This window comes from Meles meles, chromosome 1 (genome assembly GCF_922984935.1).
Source record: "Meles meles chromosome 1, mMelMel3.1 paternal haplotype, whole genome shotgun sequence".
NCBI classification, from domain to species: Eukaryota; Metazoa; Chordata; class Mammalia; order Carnivora; family Mustelidae; genus Meles; species Meles meles.
This window is the reverse complement of record NC_060066.1, coordinates 25,611,810-25,634,665: the sequence shown is the minus strand read 5'-3', so window position 1 is coordinate 25,634,665 and position 22,856 is coordinate 25,611,810. Positions and strand designations below refer to the sequence as shown.

Here is a 22,856-nt window from a genome sequence, read left to right as displayed (position 1 = left end):
AAATATGCCATAATTATCTTGGGAAGAAAAAGCAAAGAGACATGAAAATAGAATAGCAAGTCATGATACTGACTGCCAGAAATAAGAAAATATTTTCCCATTGCAGATTAAAATCAAAGAAACAAGTTGACAACAATTTGGTCCCTAAAGAATACAGTGTATTTTTAGTGTGTGTGTATGTGTGTTATGAATGTGTTATGTGCAAGACATGGAGTTAGGTCCCTACTATATAAAATATAAAAGAAAACAAATTTCTGCCCTAATGAAGATTATGTTGCTAGCGCTGAATATAAATTGTCTAGACACGCTGGGATTTTCAATCTCATCATGAGGATCACTTAATACATTATTGAAAATGTACTCCCTTAACGATCTTATAAAGTAATAAAAGAAATTTTCTTTTTATTTAATCCCATGAAAGGAATATGGAGTATTGTTATTGTCAATTGTCATCTATAGATATAGATTAGATATATACACACATATACACACATATATCTTATTAGAAAAATTATTTGCACAAAATTAATGCTAAAAGATTATGTGTTTCCAAAACCTGAAACCAGAGGAAGTATTACACCTTAGGAAGCTCATGTGTTTTCTCACAAGAAGATTTTGATTTGAATTACCTCTCTGTCATTTGAAAGCTAGGCAACTTGGACAATTTTCTTAAGTATATGTCTTATTTTCTCATGAATAAAATGTGAATCATAAATGTCTATCAGTCTAAATGGTGTATGAAAGTACTTATAAACTACAAAATAATGTGTAAAATCATTTTAATGGAAAGTATGAAATGAGGGGTAAGTTCTAGAATTTTTTTTACAGATTTGTAAATTATATAACAAATCATTGTAATGATTAGGGACAGGAAAACTAATTCAATCTGAGACTGAGTTTCTCATAAAAGTTTGTGTGCAAAGGCGGGGGCTAAGAACACCTCAGGGGAAAGACAAAAGAAGGTAGAACAAGCTGTATGATCACTATTAGGCAGAACAAAATTTAGGATAATCTAAGGATTATTAAATTTTTAAGTACAAGGGCAATGACAAGAAAAATATTTAAAAGGTTATCTTCAAAACTGGTAGATGAAAGTACCCTATCAGTCTAAGATCTAGAGTTTATAGAACAATGGGCACGCATGCTTTGTTTTATTAGAGACACTATAGAAAAATCATAATCAAGAAGGGCTAGTAGCCCAGCCTTATGAGAGGATTATTTAGAGAATACAAGCTATTTTAAATGAGTTGAGTTGAATTATGTCCCTGGATAATATAACAACTTGCAGATTTGATCTTACAACCGTTGTCATCACCTGATAAATCACAAGGACAAGGCGTGTTGTCAGAAGGTATATGTGGTAAAAATGTCAAATTTCAAAGTAACAGAGCGAATTCCCAAAATATAAGAAAAAGGAGTTTGACACACAACAGTGGCACAAGTATACGACAGAACTATTAATTCTTGTTTGAAAATATTTATGAGACATCTACCATTTTAAAGAATTGCATTTAATTCTGATACTTAAAGATTAACATAACACGAAATGTACACTCTTGGCATAATCAGGGAAAAATAGAGAGACTTGTGATAAAGGCTGTGATAGATTTGTGTGCACATGCTTTGAAGCATGAAGAAGTAGCATTAATATTATCTAGGAAAGTGACAACAAACTTTATATAGGAGATAATTGTTTAATCTGAATGTTAAGGAAGCAAATTAGAATTTTAAAGAGACACAAACCCTTCAGTGTGTTGAAAAAAGAAGTAAGGTGCCAATAATTTAGTCAATAATTTACTAAGAACAAATAATGTAAAGCATGGCATGGTGAACAAAACAATGAACCAAGAGTCAAATAGTAAGTAGTAAACTACAGAAGCTTAGTCAAATTATTTGAGATGTGTATATACATACATAATATATATATTTTTGGTTTATATATAATATATATAATTTAACTTAAATTTTAATGTGTAATATATTAATAAACATATTTATTATTAAATCCTTCAGTTTATAATTAATATTTTATAAATCTATTTTGCCTATATATTAACAATTATATTTTATATATTAATATCTTTTTGTCAGGCCCTAGTTTCCTTATATATAAACTAAGGTTTAGGGGTGCCTGGGTGGCTCAGTGGGTTAAACCTCTGCCTTTGGCTCAGGTCATGATCTCAGGGTCCTGGGATTGAGCCCCGCATCAGGCTCTCTGCTCGGCAGGGAGCCTGCTTCCTCCTCTCTCTCTCTCTCTGCCTGCCTCTCTGCCTACTTGTGATCTCTCTCTGTCAAATAAATAAATAAAATCTTAAAAAAAAAACAAAAAACTAAGGTTTATGCAACAGTTTTATTTCTTCTGATCTATTATAATCTACTTAAAGAGGAGAATTTCACCATGCATGTCTTGATTTAAACAACTTTGTTTAGTATGATTATTAGAAACTATCAAAACTGTCATTCACTAAGTACTTACATAAGCTATCATATTTTATCACTGATGGCACATGTATGGGTAATTTGTAGACCTATGAACTGAGCAGGGACAATTGCAGATGCTGCAAACACTGTACGTACAATGGTCTCTTATGAAATATTAAGTCTGGTAACCTAAATAAAGGTCTCTAATGACAATGCTCTGTTTTGGCCTGTAGTAATATTGAATATATTTAGCAAATTTGTATACAACAGTACACAAGTTATGCTTACCAAATTAGTAGATTACAGAAATTAGAAAAAGTAGCTAAATTAGAATTTAGTCAGAATTATGCATGCTGGAATAATGAGCTAAGTGTGAAAACTAAATTTGAAAAGAAAATAAAGGTAAAATCTTCCCATCAGGAGCTGTAATCAATAATGTTTCATATGAGCAGACTATAGATATTTCATCTGGCCACAAAATGATTTGTTTTTAAATTCCTTGAGGATAGACTATATGTCTTTTTTGCTGTTTAGAATCTAGTTTAGTAATCTAGTTCTATCTAGTTCTATCTTTGAACTGCACTTCCTGAAATTAAGTAAGCCAACATGTATGATAACTTTAAAACATGGCAGTTATAACAGCTTCAACTAAATTGTAGTTGCCAGAATGGGAATAGATGAAATGCAGATGAATTTGCAATGTTTAGATCCAATATTAGCTGTCAAGGCAGGATTCAAGGAAATACATTTAAGGGATTCATTGAACATGACTTTAACACTGGACAGTTTAAACTTTACCGTAATTATCCATGCAAATATCTGTTTCATAGTTACACTTTGAATTCTGTGTGGAAAAATACTATGTGTTCACATGTGATATGATGGAGCCCAGGGAATATTTGGTGTTTGCCAATGAAGTGGTTATATAGTGAAACAAAACAAAACAAAATAAAAAACTTAATTTGTAGCATTTGCCAATTTTATCAGTGTATATAGTCCCACCAGGGCGAACGTCTAGATACCAACAGACTTTCCAGTGCCAAGGGAAACTGGCTCCAGCAACCCACAGGCACATAGCACTCTGGGTTATGATGGCACAGCATAGATGTTCAGTGAATGCTCATTGAATGATAGATCTGACACTGTGAGGAGCAATTAAGAATATATTGGTAGCTAGCCACAAAAGAGGTAACGCATCAGTAATTTCTAAATTGTTACAATGTTCTCATGTAGACAAAGGATTAGACTTATTCTAAGTAGCTCTTTGAAGTATATCTGGGACCAAAGTTTAAAGTTATAGAAAAAAAAATCAGTTTTAAACAATTAGCTAGAGTTCTTTTGTAAGATAGCAAAAACAAACAAATAAGCAAACATGAACACCTGTTTCAAGAATTCCATAAAGACATTCTACATTGAGCAAGAAAATGAATGATCCAACTCCAGTGGTTTTCAAATCAAAATATATCAGAATGTGGACAGCATTATTTTTTGAGTTCCTCAATTGATTTTGGCGTATTGGAATGAAAAAGCCACAAATTGACTGCCGAAATTACTCTGATTCTATGTGCATGGCTGCTGCGATGCTACAGTTACAGTTAGGCATAAATAAACAAACAAACAAAAACCTACAAACATGAAGTTGTTTTCAGTAGTTGAAGGTCATACTAAGACTTTTCTCATGAACTTGAAAATTAAAAAAATCAAGTTGCCACCACTCAGTAACTGAAGTTGGCTGACCCAACAGGGTTAGCGGAAGGCTAAAAAAAAAAGATTCAAGAATTGCTTTCCACTAGGCAAGATAGATATAATTATAAACAAATGGAGCTGTATTCTGTAGTTTTTGCATAAATAAAGGCATTGACTGATCTAAAGATAAAATCAATGTATTGACCAAAATAGAAATAATGAAAAGCAGCAAAGAAGCATTTACAGAGTTACGCCTATTTTTGCATGATGGAGAGAGAATTTTTGCAAGAAGATTTCAAATATTTCTAGGTCTGGAGCTAAAGTAAATTATTCTGATAAACAACCCCTAAACCAGACATTTTGTCACATTAACCAATTTCTTCAGTTCCTTTCTATTTTCACAGAAGCAAGTCTTGGTTTGCCATGCAGCTTGACTGCAAGGAGAGATACACCATAAGCCACGAAAGTATAACTTGGTCAGCATTATATATTTATGCCTAGCACAGCTCTTGGCAAATAATAAAAAAACTTACATATATACATATATTTTAATCAATGGGCATCACAGATACAGCAGCATTTTTTGATCCTTATGACACTCTTCATTCTCCATGGAAATTAAGAGATTGGAATTCTTTTGTCAGTTTCAGTTGTGATGGCACTTTGTGTTACTTAAAGCCATTTGGTATCCCCTGCATACTGGAAAAAGAAAATCTCTAGATCTGCAAGTGGAGGACTAGATACAGCCTTCTTTAACCCCAGGCAAACACATTTAGCTCCTCGATTTAAAATAACAATATTGTTGCATTTTTACCCAGACAAATAACTTTTACATTCCTTGTTTTCCTCATTTACTCATTGCCTTTTATCCTATAACACAGATGTTAATATATGCTCCATATTCAATATATAGTAAATAATTCTCACAAATAGATACAGACACTAGTACCTGTGGATTTCTTATTGCCCGCTTGTTTTTGTGTTCTATTTTTGTAACAGGTATCATGTACTGAAGATAAATTCTAACTACTAGGGCTCTAGTAAATCTTGCCCTCTACACCCCTCCAGTAGCCCACATCATAGGCTCATTAGGAAAACTGTGTATGTGTGTCTACATTTTCTTATCACCTACTATCTCCTTAATTCCTTGCAAATTGATTTATGCCTCTACCACTCTACTGAGACAGCTCATTAAAAGGTTATTTATCTATGGCCAAAGCCAATAACCCTTTCCAAGTACTCTTTTTCCTTTTATCTTTAATGCCTTCAGTGTAGTACATCTTCTCATCTTACTTGAATACCCTTTTATTCCCTACCAGTGAACCCTCATGGCTCTCTTCCAACCTCTATCAATTTTTCTTCTTCTCTTTCATTAGGTCACAACCCATTTTCTACTTTTAGAAAAGAATGGTCTTTGAGGTTCTATCATTGACATTTTATTCTTTTCCTTTTATACTCTTTACATTCCCCACTACTCAGGTATATTAAAAATAATGGCCTTACACTAAGTCTCTCAAATACTGCATTGCTGTGAGGATTAAATGAAGCAGATAATACACATTCAATATATGGTATCTATCATCATATTTTCCTATATAAACACACTTCTTTATTATTCTCTGGATGTCAATGAAATAATGTCTTAGTGGTATCTCAAACCTAGACCCTAGATATCTGGTCCTTCTGGGGAACCTGGGTGATGCAATCAGTTAAGCAACTGACTCTTGGTTTCAGCTCAGGACTTGATTGAGTTCCACACTGGGCTCCCGCACTCAGTGCAAAATCTGCTTAACATTCTCTCTCCCTCTCCTTCTGCCCCTTCAACACCCCCCCTCTCCACTGCCACCACATGCTAGCTCATGCACACTCTCTCAAATAAATAAATAAATCTTTAAAACAATCTAGTTCTTTTTTCCCCAATAACCAGCTCCTTCTTCTGGTCATCCTATACTTGTTATTAATATAAAAATAAAATTTTGTGAGGGACAAAGTGATCCATGTGTCAAATAACCTCTCACCAAAGGTCAAGGATGTGTGTAGTCATTTCCTTATAAGAAACCATGTCAGGAAAAATCATTTTAGCTTATGAGAGATTGCTGATTGTCAGGCATGGAATCCTGCTTTCTGGCTGCCTCACCACATACCTGGAGTCAGTTAATATCCCACTAACACCTCAACCACCAGAGACACAGAAGCCAAAATAACTTTAGTTAGAAAACTGTGAAGTTAGGTTTAGGGTGTAATCACTAAATCCTCGGTGCTCATTCTTTTCTTTTATTTCTCCCCATATGTGAATAAAGTGAATTTTATTTTTATTTTATCTTTGCTTTAAATTTTACTTCCTATGAGTTGACTTTTTTGTTTGTTTTGCATGTGCTGTTCATTTTGTACTGACCTGTGCCCCAGATCAAATAACAGGTCTTCTTTAAAACCGAAACACTTATATTTTTTGAACTCAGTAAATAAAAATACATATCATTACATGTATTGATTTTGGGTTAAAATGGGATTTTTTAAAGCTCCAAACTTAAGTAATTTGGTTTGTGAGATTGACGCAATTGAACTAGATTTTCTCAAAATTAGGATCCAATGATCTTAAATATGTAAAAGCCTAAAATTATTCATCCTTGTGCTTATAGACTTAATAGCACTCTAGACCAAAATAAACAAAAAACCAGTATTTCCGAATTAACCATGTTAATTTGAGTGTGATAGATGATGTCGAGTTGCTGAACTAACCCTTCACTGGCAATGTGAATATGGTACTGACAGCTTTGGGGCAAGATGCTTCAGTGTATTATATCAGTTTTATGATGGAAAAATCCTTTTCTTTTAAAAAAAAAAAAGATCTAAAACCTGCAAAATTGTCTTATCTCAGCATAATAGTTAAGACCATGAACTTTTAAAGCCCAAAAATATGGGTTAAAGTTCTTAGACTTGGACTTAGGCAAGTTATATAATATTATCAGCGTGAAAAGCATTGTGTCTCTGATCTTGGCACAGATGAAATAGAGAATTAGGGAATGGCGCTCAAAGTGAAAGCCGAAAAGTTTTATTAAGCCAATATTAAGCCAATGATACACTCTTTAGGGGAAAGTGAGCAGGTTTTGTGAAGTGGAACTGGACACTCCATTGTTTGGGAATTGTATAGTCTTTGGGTCTTTCTGGTCTGGGAGCAACTGTGAGGTACAGTGGGGTGGTCTCTAAAGGAGGCTGCTTCCATTCATTTAGGGAACTCCTCCCCCAAGTTGGGAGGAGCAGATTTGTACTGGAAGGGTCACGGCAGCCTTTCTTTTCTGGGGGGCTATAACTACAATGCAATGCCTTGCAAGTCTAGGGCTCACCCTTGGCACAGAGGTGGAAAAGGAGAGCACATACTCTGCACCTATGGCTCTTGGTCTGTTAGCCCCAAGGCCTTGGGAGCCACAGGTCAAGATGTTGTGCCCCAAGGCTGCTAACGTGTAACTTATTTGCCACTGCCTTTGTCTCAAGCTTCGTGTACTAACTGCCTACTCTATCATTACCCATTCAAGGACTTAGGACTCAAATCTTTCAGGTCAAAGGATGAAGTTTCCTATGCGCTTCCTTCCATGGCTCATATCTAGCTTCTTTTTTTTTTTTTTAATTTCTTCCATTTTATTTATTTTTTCAGCGTAACAGTATTCATTCTTTTTGCACAACACCCAGTGCTCCATGCAAAACGTGCCCTCCCCATTACCCACCACCTGTTCCCCCAACCTCCCACCCCTGACCCTTCAAAACCCTCAGGTTGTTTTTCAGAGTCCATAGTCTCTTATGGTTCGCCTCCCCTCCCCAATGTCCATAGCCCGCTCCCCCTCTCCCAATCCCACCTCCCCCCAGCAACCCCCAGTTTGTTTTGTGAGATTAAGAGTCATTTACCACTCTGGAAAACAGCATGGAGGTTCCTCAAAATGTTGAAAATAGAACTACCCTATGACCCAGCAATTGCACTATTGGGTATTTACCCTAAAGATACAAACATAATGATCCGAAGGGGCACGTGTACCCGAATGTTTATAGCAGCAATGTCTACAATAGCCAGACTATGGAAAGAACCTAGATGTCCATCAACAGATGAATGGATAAAGAAGAGGTGGTATATATACACAATGGAATACTATGCAGCCATCAAAAGAAATGAAATCTTGCCATTTGCGACGACGTGGATGGAACTAGAGCGTATCATGCTTAGTGAAATAAGTCAATCGGAGAAAGACAACTATCATATGATCTCCCTGATATGAGGACATGGAGAAGCAACTTGGGGGGGTAGGGGGATAGGAGAAGAATAAATGAAACAAGATGGGATTGGGAGGGAGACAAACCATAAATGACTCATATCTAGCTTCTACCGAACAATATACCTGTGCCCCAGTTTCTTCATTTATATTATAGGATGGAGACACATCATAGTGTTACTAGTATGGTTGAATGAGCTTATAGAAGTCCATAGAGCATTTAAAGTTAATATTGCTATTATACATGAGAGGAGACATCTCTTGGCACAAAATCCTTTTTATTAAGTCAATCTCTATGTATTTCATTAGCCAGGATTAGTTAAAGAAACAACGTTGAGCTATATTGATCTTTAGACATGCATAAACTCAAGCATTAAAATTGTTTGATAGTACCCACAGAGGAGATGGGCTTATCTCCCACGGGATCTGGTGTCTGTAATTTTGCCTTGTCTTCACTAGATGGAGCTCTTAGTTGGGGTGGATAGACAGATGGAGAGTCAAAAGTTGAGAAATCCCCAGCTAAAGTTCATTGAATTTCTCCAGGAACAACAACCCAAAGGCAAGTTTTCTTCTTATGCAATGAAATAAACATATCCCATGAAACTTTGTTAATCTATGGCTGATCTGGACTTGCTTGCTACTTTGCTACTTTGTAAGTTGAAACATTCAAGGGGCACTTGAGTGGCTCATTGGGTTACAGGTCAGCCTTCAGCTCAGGTCATGATTTCAGGGTTCTGGGATCTAGCCCCACATCAGGCTCCCTGCTCAGTGGGGAGCCTGCTTCTCCCTCTCCCTCTGCTGCTCCACTTGCTTGTGCACACTTGCTCTCTCTCTCCCTCCCTCTTTCTCTCTCTCTCTCTCTCTGTCAAATAAATAAATACAATCCTAAAAAAAAAAAAAATCAAAGCTCAAGAAGATGCCAGTTAACGATGAAAGATCATATGTTAACTTCTTTCCATATTTCAATCTTGTACCAGTGGGAGGTAGTACTTTCTAATAGAAGTCACTGTTTTTCTATTTCACTTAAAACTACAGTATAAAAGTATTTCATAATATTGTACCTATCTCCTTACCCCGCCTTCTTCCTTCCTCACACAGATGTACTGTGTTACCAAACATTTTTGCTTGACATGAGTGACTATATTTAATCCTCATCCCAATCTAGGAGACAGTTTTACAGATGAAAAACCAAAGCACAGAGGCATTAATTATCTTACAAATTCCAGGAAACTGAAGCAAGGTCTGTGAGCCTCACTAGTTTATCTTTCATGTATACACATAAAATCACAAACAGAAGTGAAGAAACCAGAGTAATCACAAACAGAAGTGAAGAAACAACAATTTCTTTCAGGTTATATATAACTAATGGGACATGATAAATTAGCCACTTAGTATAAATGATCCTATGTACCTTGAAACTATGTTCAATTGTGGCAAATTTTGGTTTAATTGCAAAATGGATATTTGGTTGACCTAAGTTTCTTTTTTTAAGTCATATCATAATAATATTGAAATAACTTTCCATTACTTAGCAAGACCAGTAATTTTAAAAACACAATGTCAAATATTGCTTTGGAAAGATATACAATATTTTGATCACTTCTTTAAGATGAACAGAATCTAAATTCTATTCTTATTAGATCCTATTTTAAAATTATTTCACTTAACACTATACCTCACAGAAATTGATAGCATTCTATATAAAAGATTTTTTTAAACACACTGACTTTAAAGTCTACTGTGATAGAAAATCTTCCATTATTTTATTCTGACTACCCTAAATTATTCTTATCTGTAGCATAAAAAAAAAGTCTAGGTACTTAAAATCTGTAGTAGCACAGTCAATGAAGAATGGAAAATGCTAGTCACTTGAAATGAGAATTAAATGTTCAACAAAATTTTTAAAGATAATTTCAACAGGATGTAAGCTTTTAATTTTTGCTGGGAATAGAATGACTCTGATATTTGCACACAAACAGAAAACCAATTTAAGGTGCAGAGATGATAAAATACATTATTATTTTAGTTGTAACAACTTTGTTAGAAAATCATGAAGGAAAGACTTAAAGGAATAATGTACAAAAAAGTGAAAGATATTCAATTAAGGAAGCAATTGCATGTAGAACATAAGAATTTCTATGCCGAATTTCAACTGATACAAAGTCAGATACAAAGTCAGAAGTAATCTTCTTTTCTTTAGATGGGTCATACAATATGAAACCACTGCTCAAATGAATACTCTGGCATGTTTTGTTCAAAGGACTTCCAAATTTATGAAGAAATGTCAATTTATAGCCTGAAGAATCTAACTCATGACATAGATGTTTTAAGAAATTTACATCTGTCAACATTTCAGCTAGATATGATTTAAATCATTTCTTTTTTCTTTTTTTATTTGATTAGTTGCTATCATGACAGATGGATTGCTTCAGATATGATATATCAAATATCAGGATTTATTAGAATTGAAAAACAAGAAACAATGCATCATTCCAAAGTGTCATGGTTACAGGTGTTAAAAATAATTCGATATATATATTGAATTATTATATATATGAATCATATATATGCATATATAATATTATATATATGAATCATCCCCAGTTTGTGAAGCTGTTGAAAAAAAGAGAAGACAATGAATTAAAACACCTGTGTTTTTTGCCAATGCCTGTTGGTTGACTTGTGAATGAATTTTACAAATATTTACCATCCTATTACTTCCAATTCAAGATTCCCTTGAAACAAAAGGATTCTTGCCAAATATTCAATATCAAAGACCAAAGTCAACAATATGATCTATGATTCCTAACTGATATCATAGTGAATATGCATGAGCTAAATTTTAAGCTTCAATAAAAGGAAATGCTAACTTGTTCGATAGACATTATTTATGTTAAAAATAAACATTTTACCATATAATGCAATAATAATAATTTTACATATTTTAACATGAATCAACATGTATAATATTTCTATCACTAGTAAAAGTAATAAGTAAATTTTCTGAAGACACTATTAGAAAAATGTGAACAATATGGTTGATATATCAGAATTGCTTTCAATACACATAATATACACTTCCAATTTTGATATTAATAAAGCTGACATGACACAAAGTTAGTGAATTTACTTATTTTGGACAGAATTAGTTGTGAAACTGATGGGCTTTTGTGTCAAATCAAGTCTTTTTTTTTTTTTTTTTTTTATTTGATGAAGAAAAAGTGACAGAGCATGAGTAGGGAGGAGAGGGAGAAGCAGGTTCCCTGCTGGGCAGGGAGCCCAACACAGAACTGGATTTCAGGAGCAGGACTCAATCCCAGGACTCTGGGAGCATGACCTGAGCTGAAGGCAGATGCTTAACCAACTGAGCCACCCAGGTGCCCCTAGCAAGTATAAGTTTCTATCACATTTCGCAAGATACAGAAAACTAGTTCATAAATATATAGAATACATTCAAATACTGTATTATTTTTTTACCATATCCTAAACAGTTTTTGTTATACTGGAACATTGAATGTGATACCTAAATTAAATTATCATAATATTTCAGTTTTCAGGTTTTAAATAAATCTTGCCACAATTAATTTTCACTGGATAAAAAAGATCAAATTTTAAAAATGGAAAAAAAAAATACAGTGGAAAGCCTACTACATGAAATGTTCTCTCCAGTTGGCAGTGGTGGTTGTGCTACAAAAGTGTGCAGAATTTTGCTACCTATATGTCATTTTTTTTTTACAGCTATTTTATCCTGCTTGCCAATAACATTACAATGTAACAGCAGTTTTCACTAGGTAGTCCTATACAATCTAATAAATTTTTAAAGTGGAAAACTTGGCATTGGGAATTATTGCATCTCTAAAACAAAAAATGTCAGATTCATTCATGCTGTGGAAAACCATTATAATTCCATTTCTATAAACTATGTCAGCCTTGCAAATAATCACTCACCTGTTACATGCCCAAGCCCTGAAGACTGGTTTTAGCATCCTAACATCCCCTGTGCTTTTGAAGCAGCCGGAATAGAACAAAGTTCCTGGAATATGCCACTTTCATGACTTTCTATTTCCTTCTTAGTTAACTAAGAAGTAAGTTAAAACAGAACAAGTTAAATGCAAAACCCCCAACTGAATATCTAAACAACTTTCATCTATGTCATTGGCATATTTATTTATTTATTTTTAATTTTTTTTAATATTTTATTTATTTGACAGAGAGAAATCACAACTAGGCAGAGAGGCAGGCAGAGAGAGAGGAGGAAGCAGGCTCCCTGCAGAGCAGAGAGCTGGATGTGGGGCTGGATCCCAGGACCCTGGGATCATGACCTGAGCCGAAGGCAGAGGCTTTAACCCACTGAGCCACCCAGGCGCCCCTCATTGGCATATTTAAACCAATTTTCAGGTAGTGGTCCTATTAGCTTTATTAAAGATTTTTTTTTATAGCAAAATGAGTTAGGTTAAAAAAAAAACCTGACTTAACAATATGCTATCTGAATTAATTTCCTCTTCATTACTTTTTAAATTAAGAGAAAAGCCAAGAGTCATAAATTGGAATAAAGTACCAAATAGGCAAAATTGAAGCTTACTATATACCTACTGTCAAGGAGACAATAGGGTATACTTTTAGTGATAAACTCTAGAAATATAGTCTTAACATGTTAATATAAAAACATATTATGGAATGATAAGCAGCTTTGATGATTATAATAATATAATTGACTTCTAACAAAAAGAAAATAAAAAGAATCATTTGTGAAGGAACTTTAAGGGGATAGCATAATAAAGTAATAGCCAATGGTGCCTCTCAAAGCAAAGCATGTCATGCGATTTATATTCCTCAAAAATATCTCATGCTTAATAAAAAGATCCAAAAATGAAATATTTTTTAAAAAGCATTTAAATGTTTAAAATTGAAGAAGATAGTTTGTAAAGTAAAAATTGCAACAACCAAAGAAAGGAAAAAATTGGTGAGTTAAACAGTAACATAGAGGTACAAAGTTTTCAAAATGGAAGGGATTTTAAATATTTGCAGCAACTTCTAAAATTCAAATATAATAGAATGGAGACATAGGAGAAAATAAAAATAATGAAGAAGTCATAGTTGGAAGAAACTGTCTTTCTTATGATCTGAAAGATAGTATCAACAGAGACAGAAAGCAGTTGCATAGACCATGTTTCAGAAACAAATTTCAAAGATGTCTTTTTTTTTTTAAGATTTTATTTATTTATTTGACAGAGAGATGACAAGTAGGCAGAGAGACAGGCAGAGAGAGGAGGAAGCAGGCTCCCCGCTGAGCAGAGAGCCCGATGATGCTGCGATGAGGGGCTCAATCCCGGAACCCTGGGATCATGACCTGAGCCGAAGGCAGAGGCTTTAACCCACTGAGTCACCCAGGCGCCCCTCAAAGATGTCTTAAACACTATCATTGTTTCATACCTCAAAGAAAAATAGAAGTTCATAAAGATAGGAGTTTATGAATGCGTTAACACACCTTGAAGAAGTGTAAATGTCTAAGAGAAATAGTTACAACACAACTGATAGGCTCTCTCATTTTTTTTTTCTTTTATAAAAGTAGGAGACCTGAAACAAATATGCCTATACATTTTTAGAAATATACGTAATGCTTCAAGAGAAATTTCAAATTCTAAAACAGGTAAAAAAGAAAAGCAAAAGAACATTAAAACTTTAACAAAGGACAAGTTAAATGGCCCAAAATTAAATCAAGTGGCAAATTAGAAAGCACATGGAGAACTAAAAACCAATGTATTATAACAAAAGATTACAGGAGGAAGAAAAAAAAAGCAGTATCAATGCATTAATTATTAATAGAAGAAATACATACAAAATAATATTACGAGTGTCAGAAAATGATAGGTCAGTCCATTTTCTGTTGTGTTTCAGTATTACTTAAAGCAACAAACATCTATTACATTTCTGTCTCTAGAGCACTGCAAAATTCCTTGGAGACATAAAATTGCCAAGTACAGGGACATTGACCTCTCATATTTTTCTGTTACATGAGGGAGATAGGATATGCATAAATCACTGAATACAGGGGCGCCTGGGTGGTTCAGAGGGTTAAGCCTCTGCCTTTGGCTCTGGTCATGGTCTCTAGGGGTCCTGGGATTGAGCCCTGCATTGGGCTCTCTGCTCAGAAGGAGCCTGCTTCCCCCTCTCTCTCTGCCTGCCTCTTTGCCTGCTTGTGATCTCTCTCTCTGTGTCAAATGAAATCTTTTTTAAAAATCACTGAACACAAGGCAGATTGTGGTAGAAACTATAATCTGAAATTTAAGGTTGATATGAGGAAAGAAGAATTCAATTTCAACTAAACAGCACCCAGAGAAATGTATCTGAAGAGGAGAGAGTTTCCATTTCAACAAGTTGAAAAAGTAGGGATATATTTTAAACTGGGGAGCAGGCTTGTTTTGTTTAAGATAAAAAAAAAAAAATTTAAATCCACTGCAGAAACAGTGTAAGAAACATAATAAACACACACACACACACACACACACACACACACACACACACAACTAATAGCAACAAAACAAAAAACTCCTGAGTACCAAACTCTGGTCACTTATGGTGGATGAAGAATATTAAATTCTGTCTGCTAAAAAAAAATTCTGTTATACACTTAAGCATAAATTGATTGAATTATATTTTCTTCAGAATCCTGGATCCCTCCATAAGCTCCTCAGATTTCTGAACCACTAAAAAGTCTAAGATCATAGAGGACTGAGTTTCCTCTGGGCATTATGGCCAGCCTCAACAGTTTATTATCAGATTTAGACTTGTTTCAGGAACAAAATCAAGAAATCAAACAGGAGTCAGAAATATCTCAATGGTCAAAGAAGAATGGCAATAATTTTAATTAGAACTTCATTGTTGGTATATTTGGACTTTCCGATAGGGGATATACTTTCTTGAAGAGTATGACCAGGAGCACCCATTTTGAGAATTATAAAGAAATACATTAGCACCATAGCTATTGCATATGCTAGATATTTGGAGCTATCTTGATAAATATTGGATTGGTTAGGGAGGTAAAATAGAATTTCCCTTATTAAAAGACGTATCAGAATCTATTCTACATATACAGTCATATATATACAAAACCACAGCTTGTCATTCATTTATTTTCAAATAAATACAATAGTAGTCATTGCTGTTGCAATAGTCATTATTATGTGTGGCAACGGATACTTCATAGAGTGATTTTTCATACCAGTCCATTTGGTATTGAGATGACGTGAAGTTTACAGAGAATGTGGGAGATAAGGAAATTGAGCCTAAAGGAAATAAGGCACTTAAGGTCACCTGGCCAGTAAGGATGTAGCTGGTATTAGATTCTACCTTCTACTCTATCAGATTAGTAATGAGAATAATAGTAAATGTTTCCAAATTCATGAATTGAGCATTATTTGAAAATATGTCATGAAAGGACCGCACAATGGCAATTATTTCTGATAGCAAAGATAATTTATCAGGGCTGGGTAATTCCTTGGATTCTTAGTGTAATGATAACAAAGGTAGTGATATTTTGAAGTAAGGGACTTTAATGCAGATCATTCGAGTGAAGATTACTGGATTACATACTCAAAAGTGAAAGTAGTAGAGGTGATTCATACTTTTACATACTGAATAGCTATATAAATTTTTCATAAATTATCTTATTTCCTAGATATCAGTAGGCACCGTTAACAGAAACATTGGAGTGTGTAACAACTGAAAGATTTGGGCAATATAGATTGATTTTTCTGCGTACAGGATGGACCTAAACTAAATTAATGAATTCAATTAACTATGATCCAATTCAAGTCTCTAAGTGTTTATTGAGTGCTTACTCTATTTATAAGGTACTGAGTTAGGTATAGAGATTCTGTGGTGTGTAATTTAAGATTTTTTGAAGTATTCCTTTTTACACAATAAGAGCCATGATTTAAGGAAACATAGTTTCTTTCTTTTACATTTCTAAGATGTAAATTCACAGAAAGTTTTCCATGAGGCCTAGGTTATTGAAAATAAAGACGAATATAAGTAAATGTGAAATGAGATCTTTTATACACATTACAGTTATGGCTCCCTTTCTATGTTAATTTGTCAAAAGAAAAACAAACCAACAAACAAAAACAGTTTCAGGCAGCATTAAATACAATACCTAACTATGATAACATAGCACCCAAGTTTTCTTCACAATTCTCTTTTTTTTTCATTGTAACAGTAAACTATAACTTAATAAAGGACTCAACAAAGCATGTCCAAACACTAACATAAACCCTGTCCCTCTGGCAACATAACTAGTCTGACCTTTCTAAATTGTTATCCCTGACTTCTCCTGTTTCTGCTGCCTTCCCTTCATCTTGAAGCATGTAAAATAAATTGTTCTATGTTCAGAAATACTCACTCCAGAAAAGAAATAACCTTATCCATGTGAAAGAATTCAGAATTCATCTCAATCTCTGATTTTTTTTTTTTTAAATCCTCAAAGTTGATGAAATCCTGTTTGGTGTGATGAAAAGAGCAATGGTTTTGAGTTGAACACACAGGGTTTGAACCCAATTTCTCCACATTAGCTAATTTTCTCTTCCTAAGTTGTTCCTCAAATTTAATAAGAAGTTAAATCTATCAATCTCTCCAAGTAGAAATGCTTAAATGAGAGGGACCCATAGTTCACAGTAGTGGACAAGGAATATATCAGTTTCTTTTCCTGCTATGAAGATGAGAAAAGAAATGAAGTATCAGAAGAAATAGAAGTGCCTAGTGAAGATTGCTTTAGGTAGCATGGACATTTTCACAATATTTATTCTTCCAATCCTGGAGCATGGAACATTTTTCCATTTCTTTGTGTCTTCCTCAATTTCTTTCATGAGTACTTTATAATTTTCTGTGTATAGATTCTTAGCCTCTTTGGTTAGGTTTATTCCTAGGTATCTTATAGTTTTGGATGCAATTGTAAATGGGATTGACTCCTTAATTTCTCTTTCTTCTGTCTTGTTGTTGGTGTACAGTTCCAGACTTCAAGCTCTATTACAAAGCTGTCATCATCAAGACAACATGGTACTGGCACAAAAACAGACACATAGATCAGTGGAACAGAATAGAGAGCCCAGAAATGGACCCTCAACTCTATGGTCAACTCATCTTCAACAAAGCAGGAAAGAATGTCCAATGGAAAAAAGACAGCCTCTTCAATAAATGGTGCTGGGAAAATTGGACAGCCACATGCAGAAAAATGAAATTGGACCACTTCCTTACACCACACACGAAAATAGACTCCAAATGGATGAAGGACCTCAATGTGAGAAAGGAATCCATCAAAATCCTTGAGGAGAATGCAGGCAGCAACCTCTTCGACCTCAGCCGTAGCAACATCTTCCTAGGAACAACGGCAAAGGCAAGGGAAGCAAGGGCAAAAATGAACTCTTGGGATTTCATCAAGATCAAAAGCTTTTGCACAGCAAAGGAAACAGTTAACAAAACCAAAAGACAACTGACAGAATGGGAGAAGATATTTGCAAACGACATATCAGATAAAGGGCTAGTATCCAAAATCTATAAGGAACTTAGCAAACTCAACACCCAAAGAACAAACAATCCAATCAAGAAATGGGCAGAGGACATGAAGAGACATTTCTGCAAAGAAGACATCCAGATGGCCAACAGACACATGAAAAAGTGCTCCACGTCACTCGGCATCAGGGAAATACAAATCAAAACCACAATGAAATATCACCTCACACCAGTCAGAATGGCTAAAATTAACAAGTCAGGAAATGACAGATGCTGGCGAGGATGCGGAGAAAGGGGAACCCTCCTCCACTGTTGGTGGGAATGCAAGCTGGTGCAACCACTCTGGAAAACAGCATGGAGGTTCCTCAAAATGTTGAAAATAGAACTACCCTATGACCCAGCCATTGCACTACTGGGTATTTACCCTAAAGATACAAACATAGTGATCCGAAGGGGCACGTGTACCCGAATGTTTATAGCAGCAATGTCTACAATAGCCAAACTATGGAAAGAACCTAGATGTCCATCAACAGATGAATGGATAAAGAAGAGGTGGTATATATACACAATGGAATACTATGCAGCCATCAAAAGAAATGAAATCTTGCCATTTGCGACGACGTGGATGGAACTAGAGGGTATCATGCTTAGTGAAATAAGTCAATCGGAGAAAGACAACTATCATATGATCTCCCTGATATGAGGACATGGAGAAGTAACATGGGGGGTTAGGGGGATAGGAGAAGAATAAATGAAACAAGATGAGATTGGGAGGGAGACAAACCATAAATGACTCTTAATCTCACAAAACAAACTGGGGGTTGCTGGGGGGAGGTGGGATTGGGAGAGGGGGAGGGGGCTATGGACATTGGGGAGGGGAGGCGAACCATAAGAGACTATGGACTCTGAAAAACAACCTGAGGGTTTTGAAGGGTCAGGGGTGGGAGGTTGGGGGAACAGGTGGTGGGTAATAGGGAGGGCACGTTTTGCATGGAGCACTGGGTGTTGTGCAAAAAGAATGAATACTGTTACGCTGAAAAAAATAAATAAAATCGGAAAAAAAAGAAAAGAAAAAAAAAAAAGAAGTGCCTAGTGATTTCCTTGTAGAGGGAAGTATTTTCACATATAAAATGAAATTTAAAAATTGAAATGGAAATACAGGAGACAGAATTCATAAATTGTGAACATTTGTGCTTAAAGCTGCTATTAATAAAAAATGCATATACTTCTTATTTTACCCTGTGTTTACTCACTTTTAACAAGATTTCATTGATGGCATGCAATTTAGGATTTAGAAAGTACTTGAAGCATGGGTAATGGTTGTCTCTTTTAATGAAATACCCTTCTCAGAACTAGCTGAATTAGCAAAGATACTTGTTCCAAACTCTAACCTCAACTAACTGTACCCCATTTTATAGTTTCCATGAAGGTGGCTATACATGTAATAGGTTGCTTTTCTCAGATTTTTCTTGTGTATGGACAATAAACAGGCCAACCTGAAAGCTTCCCCATTGCATTCTAAACAAACAGCCCGTGTTAGGATACAGTTGTTAGATGTAAATTATCACTAATACTTTGAAAGAAAAAAAAGAGTTGGAACTTAAGAAGGAAAAACAAAATGAGTAGAAAGGCAGTGCAGGTCCTTTGTATAATACAGCTTTGTGAAATGTAAAAGGACTGCTTTCTTTGTTATATCAAAGAAAAAAAGGAGCTTAGATGTAGGTTTTGAGATGTTGATGGAACCAGATCAGCATATCCAGCAAATTAACTCCCATGCCTTAGTATGGGATCTCAATAAATAGAGCTAATGCTATGTGTTATGGAAAGTGTTAGAAATTCAATGTGGTTCCTATTATTCCTTCTTTTAGTTGGACCAAGTTAAGTAAAACAATTCATGTTATCCAAAGCTCCTTTATCTCAACCTTCTAGATTTATTTTTTTCACAGGAGTAATCTAAGCACAGAAGATAGCAGTTTGCATAGATAACGAAAATGCTTCGTTTTGATCTTTCATTAAAAGTCAAGATCTTGAAGCTTAGAAACAGGAAAACTCCTTAATATGTGTTGTATTAATAAACATTAAATCTGGTTTCTTAGCATTCAATCAGAAGTGAGCTTTATGGAATATAAAAGGATACAGAGATGACAATCATAAAGCAGGATGCTTGTGCAAACATTAAAATAACATGACTCATCGAATTTCGAATGCGAGAATGAGAAAAATGTAGAACACAAGATCAAATTTAGAGAATTTTCTAACCTTGTAAAGATGGATCATCTTACTTAACTCCTGTATGGCAAAATTGGCTTTGTCCCAATGCCAGTATTTCTTCCTATAGCTATTCATACATCCTTCTGTTGCTCTTTCTTTTTTTTTTTTTTAAGATTTTATTTATTTATTTGACAGAGATCACAAGTAGGCAGAGAGGCAGGCAGAGAGAGAGAGAGAGAGAGAATGAGGAAGCAGGCTCCCTGCCAAGCAGAGAGCCTGATGCAGGGCTCCATTCCAGGACCCTGGGATCATGACCTGAGCAGAAGGCAGAGGCTTAACCCACTGAGTCACCCAGGTGCCCATCTATTGCTCTTTTTAATCACAAATTAAAGACAAAGTAAAACAAAACACAATCTACTTATATAGGTCTTTAATAAAGACAAAAAATAAGAAGTAGAAAACTATGACAAAATCTGTTCTATTTATATTTAGTTGTTTGTTTTTCCTTTGCATTTGTTGACCATGGCTCAAGGCTTTTTTCGTGAATCACTAAATGAAGGGATAGAGAACTGAATTTAAATTCGAAAGAATTAGCAAGCAGGTGACTTCTGAGGCAGGAGCAAATATAAGGGGAAAATAGATAAGAAGCACAATTTGCTGATCACAGAATATCTCTACAAACACTGTTGTAGAAATACATGTAAGCTCTGAATTAACTAGTTAATCAATAAACAGTTTTAATTGAAATTTATAAGAGAAAATTGTGTTAGATCACAAAATGATACATTGCATTGGAAAGTTTCAATGTCTATAGAATGTTAATATCTATCTGTATTAGGATAAAGATTTAAAATATAGGATATAGAAATAAAGGTGGTGTAAGCTACATTGATATTTTATGATAAGAGAATACCATTGAAAAACTCAACAATTTCACAATAAGCAGATTGCTTTGCCCTGATGTTTACAGGAAATCTACATCTACTTCAAAATAAAGACTGTCTAGTTTTAGGGTAGTAAGTAGTTCTTCATCTTTATCTCCTAAACATATTGACACATATTGGCCCTCAATAAATGATTGATGGGTGAAGGAAAGTATTAATGAGTCCCAGAACTGATAAATAAGCTACATACCAGTTATTTTTATGGAAATACCATCTACTGACCACAGTCTTTCACAACTGTTAACTTAAACTATGTCAAAACCATAGCATTTAATTCAAAATAATACTGTTCTAACAAAAAGCTTACTAAACCAAATCAAACTTTAGCCCAAAGAAAGTTATGGAAACAATTAAGGTAATATTTACATGAAATAGCACAAGACATAACTTAATGTCTAACACCTTCCAATTTCTTTTGAGGCCTTTAAGAATTCTGCTTTGGAAGGAGTTATGTAACCAGAATATAGTTTTTCTAAAATACAGAGATTCAATAACCTATGCAATGAGAGGTAAAAATAAGTAGCAATCTTCGAATTATTGAAAAATGGTTAATTTCTAAGGACTTACACATTGGTAGTATTTAAAAATTAAGTTCAAAATGTCATTTTTGATTTTCATCTACTAATATGTTAATGAATACTGTCAAGTTAGTTTAGATATTAAAGATTTTCTGGCATTTTGCTAGAAAATTGACTTTAAGAGTTTCTCTTTGACCTCCTTTAAAAAGATTTAACAGATAAAAGAGCAATCAAGTACCAGTTGAATTTAGAGATAAAATTTTTCTTTAAAAGCCATGAAAAGACCATTGGACATGAACTCAATACAGGTAATCATAGGCCTGTCAACATTTCTATTGCAGACTTTGTTTAAAGGGTTTATCATCTCCATCATCTTAGAAACTATGAAGCTGAAAGTTGGCATACAAATTAGCAGCATGGATGCAAATTTGTTTACCCAAAACATTTGAATCAGTTCAGCTGTTTTGATTTAGACATCAGCCAAAAAACCTTAACTCAGAGCTTCTCCATATATGTGAACACTGAGTAAATATTTTGCCTGACTACACAACTCAGCCAGTTAGAACATGGAGCCAATAAATCCAAGGTAGCATGTTTCATATCCAGGAGATTTCCTTGTATTTTTTCTGCCTATTCTCCTAACTTTGATACATTATCTTGCAAATGCACCTTTTAGCAACAGAGCTTCACAGTAGCACATGCAGATAGATGAGCATAACTTCATTACTGTATTTGGGGGAAATTCAAATTATGCCCCCAATAACAGATTTTTTTTTAAAGATTTTATTTATTTATTTGACAGAGAGAGAAAGATCACAGGTAGGCAGAGAGAGAGGGGGAAGCAGGCTCCCTGCTGAGCAGAGAGCCTGATGCTGGGCTCCATCCCAGGAACCTGGGATCAGGACCTGAGTTGAAGGCAGAGGCTTAACCCACTGAGCCACCCAAGCACCCCCCAATAACAGATTTAAAAGAGTCATTCCTATATATGAAAAAAATAGTTTATACATTGAAAACAAAATCATTTCTAAAAATTACAAATTGCCTGAAGTTAAAGTATTTTAATATTATGTTGTTATGTTTTAGTAGACTAACAACACATTAAAATCATATTCTCTTTTTCTATATTTACACACTCATAATACAGCTTACAATTATATTTTTAAATTATTGACTCAGTTGGTAAACCTCAGGTACCCATTATGTGGTATTATAAGAGAAAATGAGATTAACATTATTTTCAAATTTCTTTCAAGTCAAACAATCCTTATAGTGTAAAGAAACAAACAAAAAAGTTACATCCTTGTAGAAAA

At 34.5% G+C, this 22,856-nt stretch overlaps 1 protein-coding gene across 2 annotated transcripts in view; it reads right to left on the bottom strand.

Moving 5' to 3' along the window:
* CSMD3 (CUB and Sushi multiple domains 3) overlaps positions 1 to 22,856 on the bottom strand; it is a 1,273,428-nt gene that overhangs the window by 1,239,876 nt on the left and 10,696 nt on the right. The gene's annotated exons all lie outside the window — the stretch shown is intronic.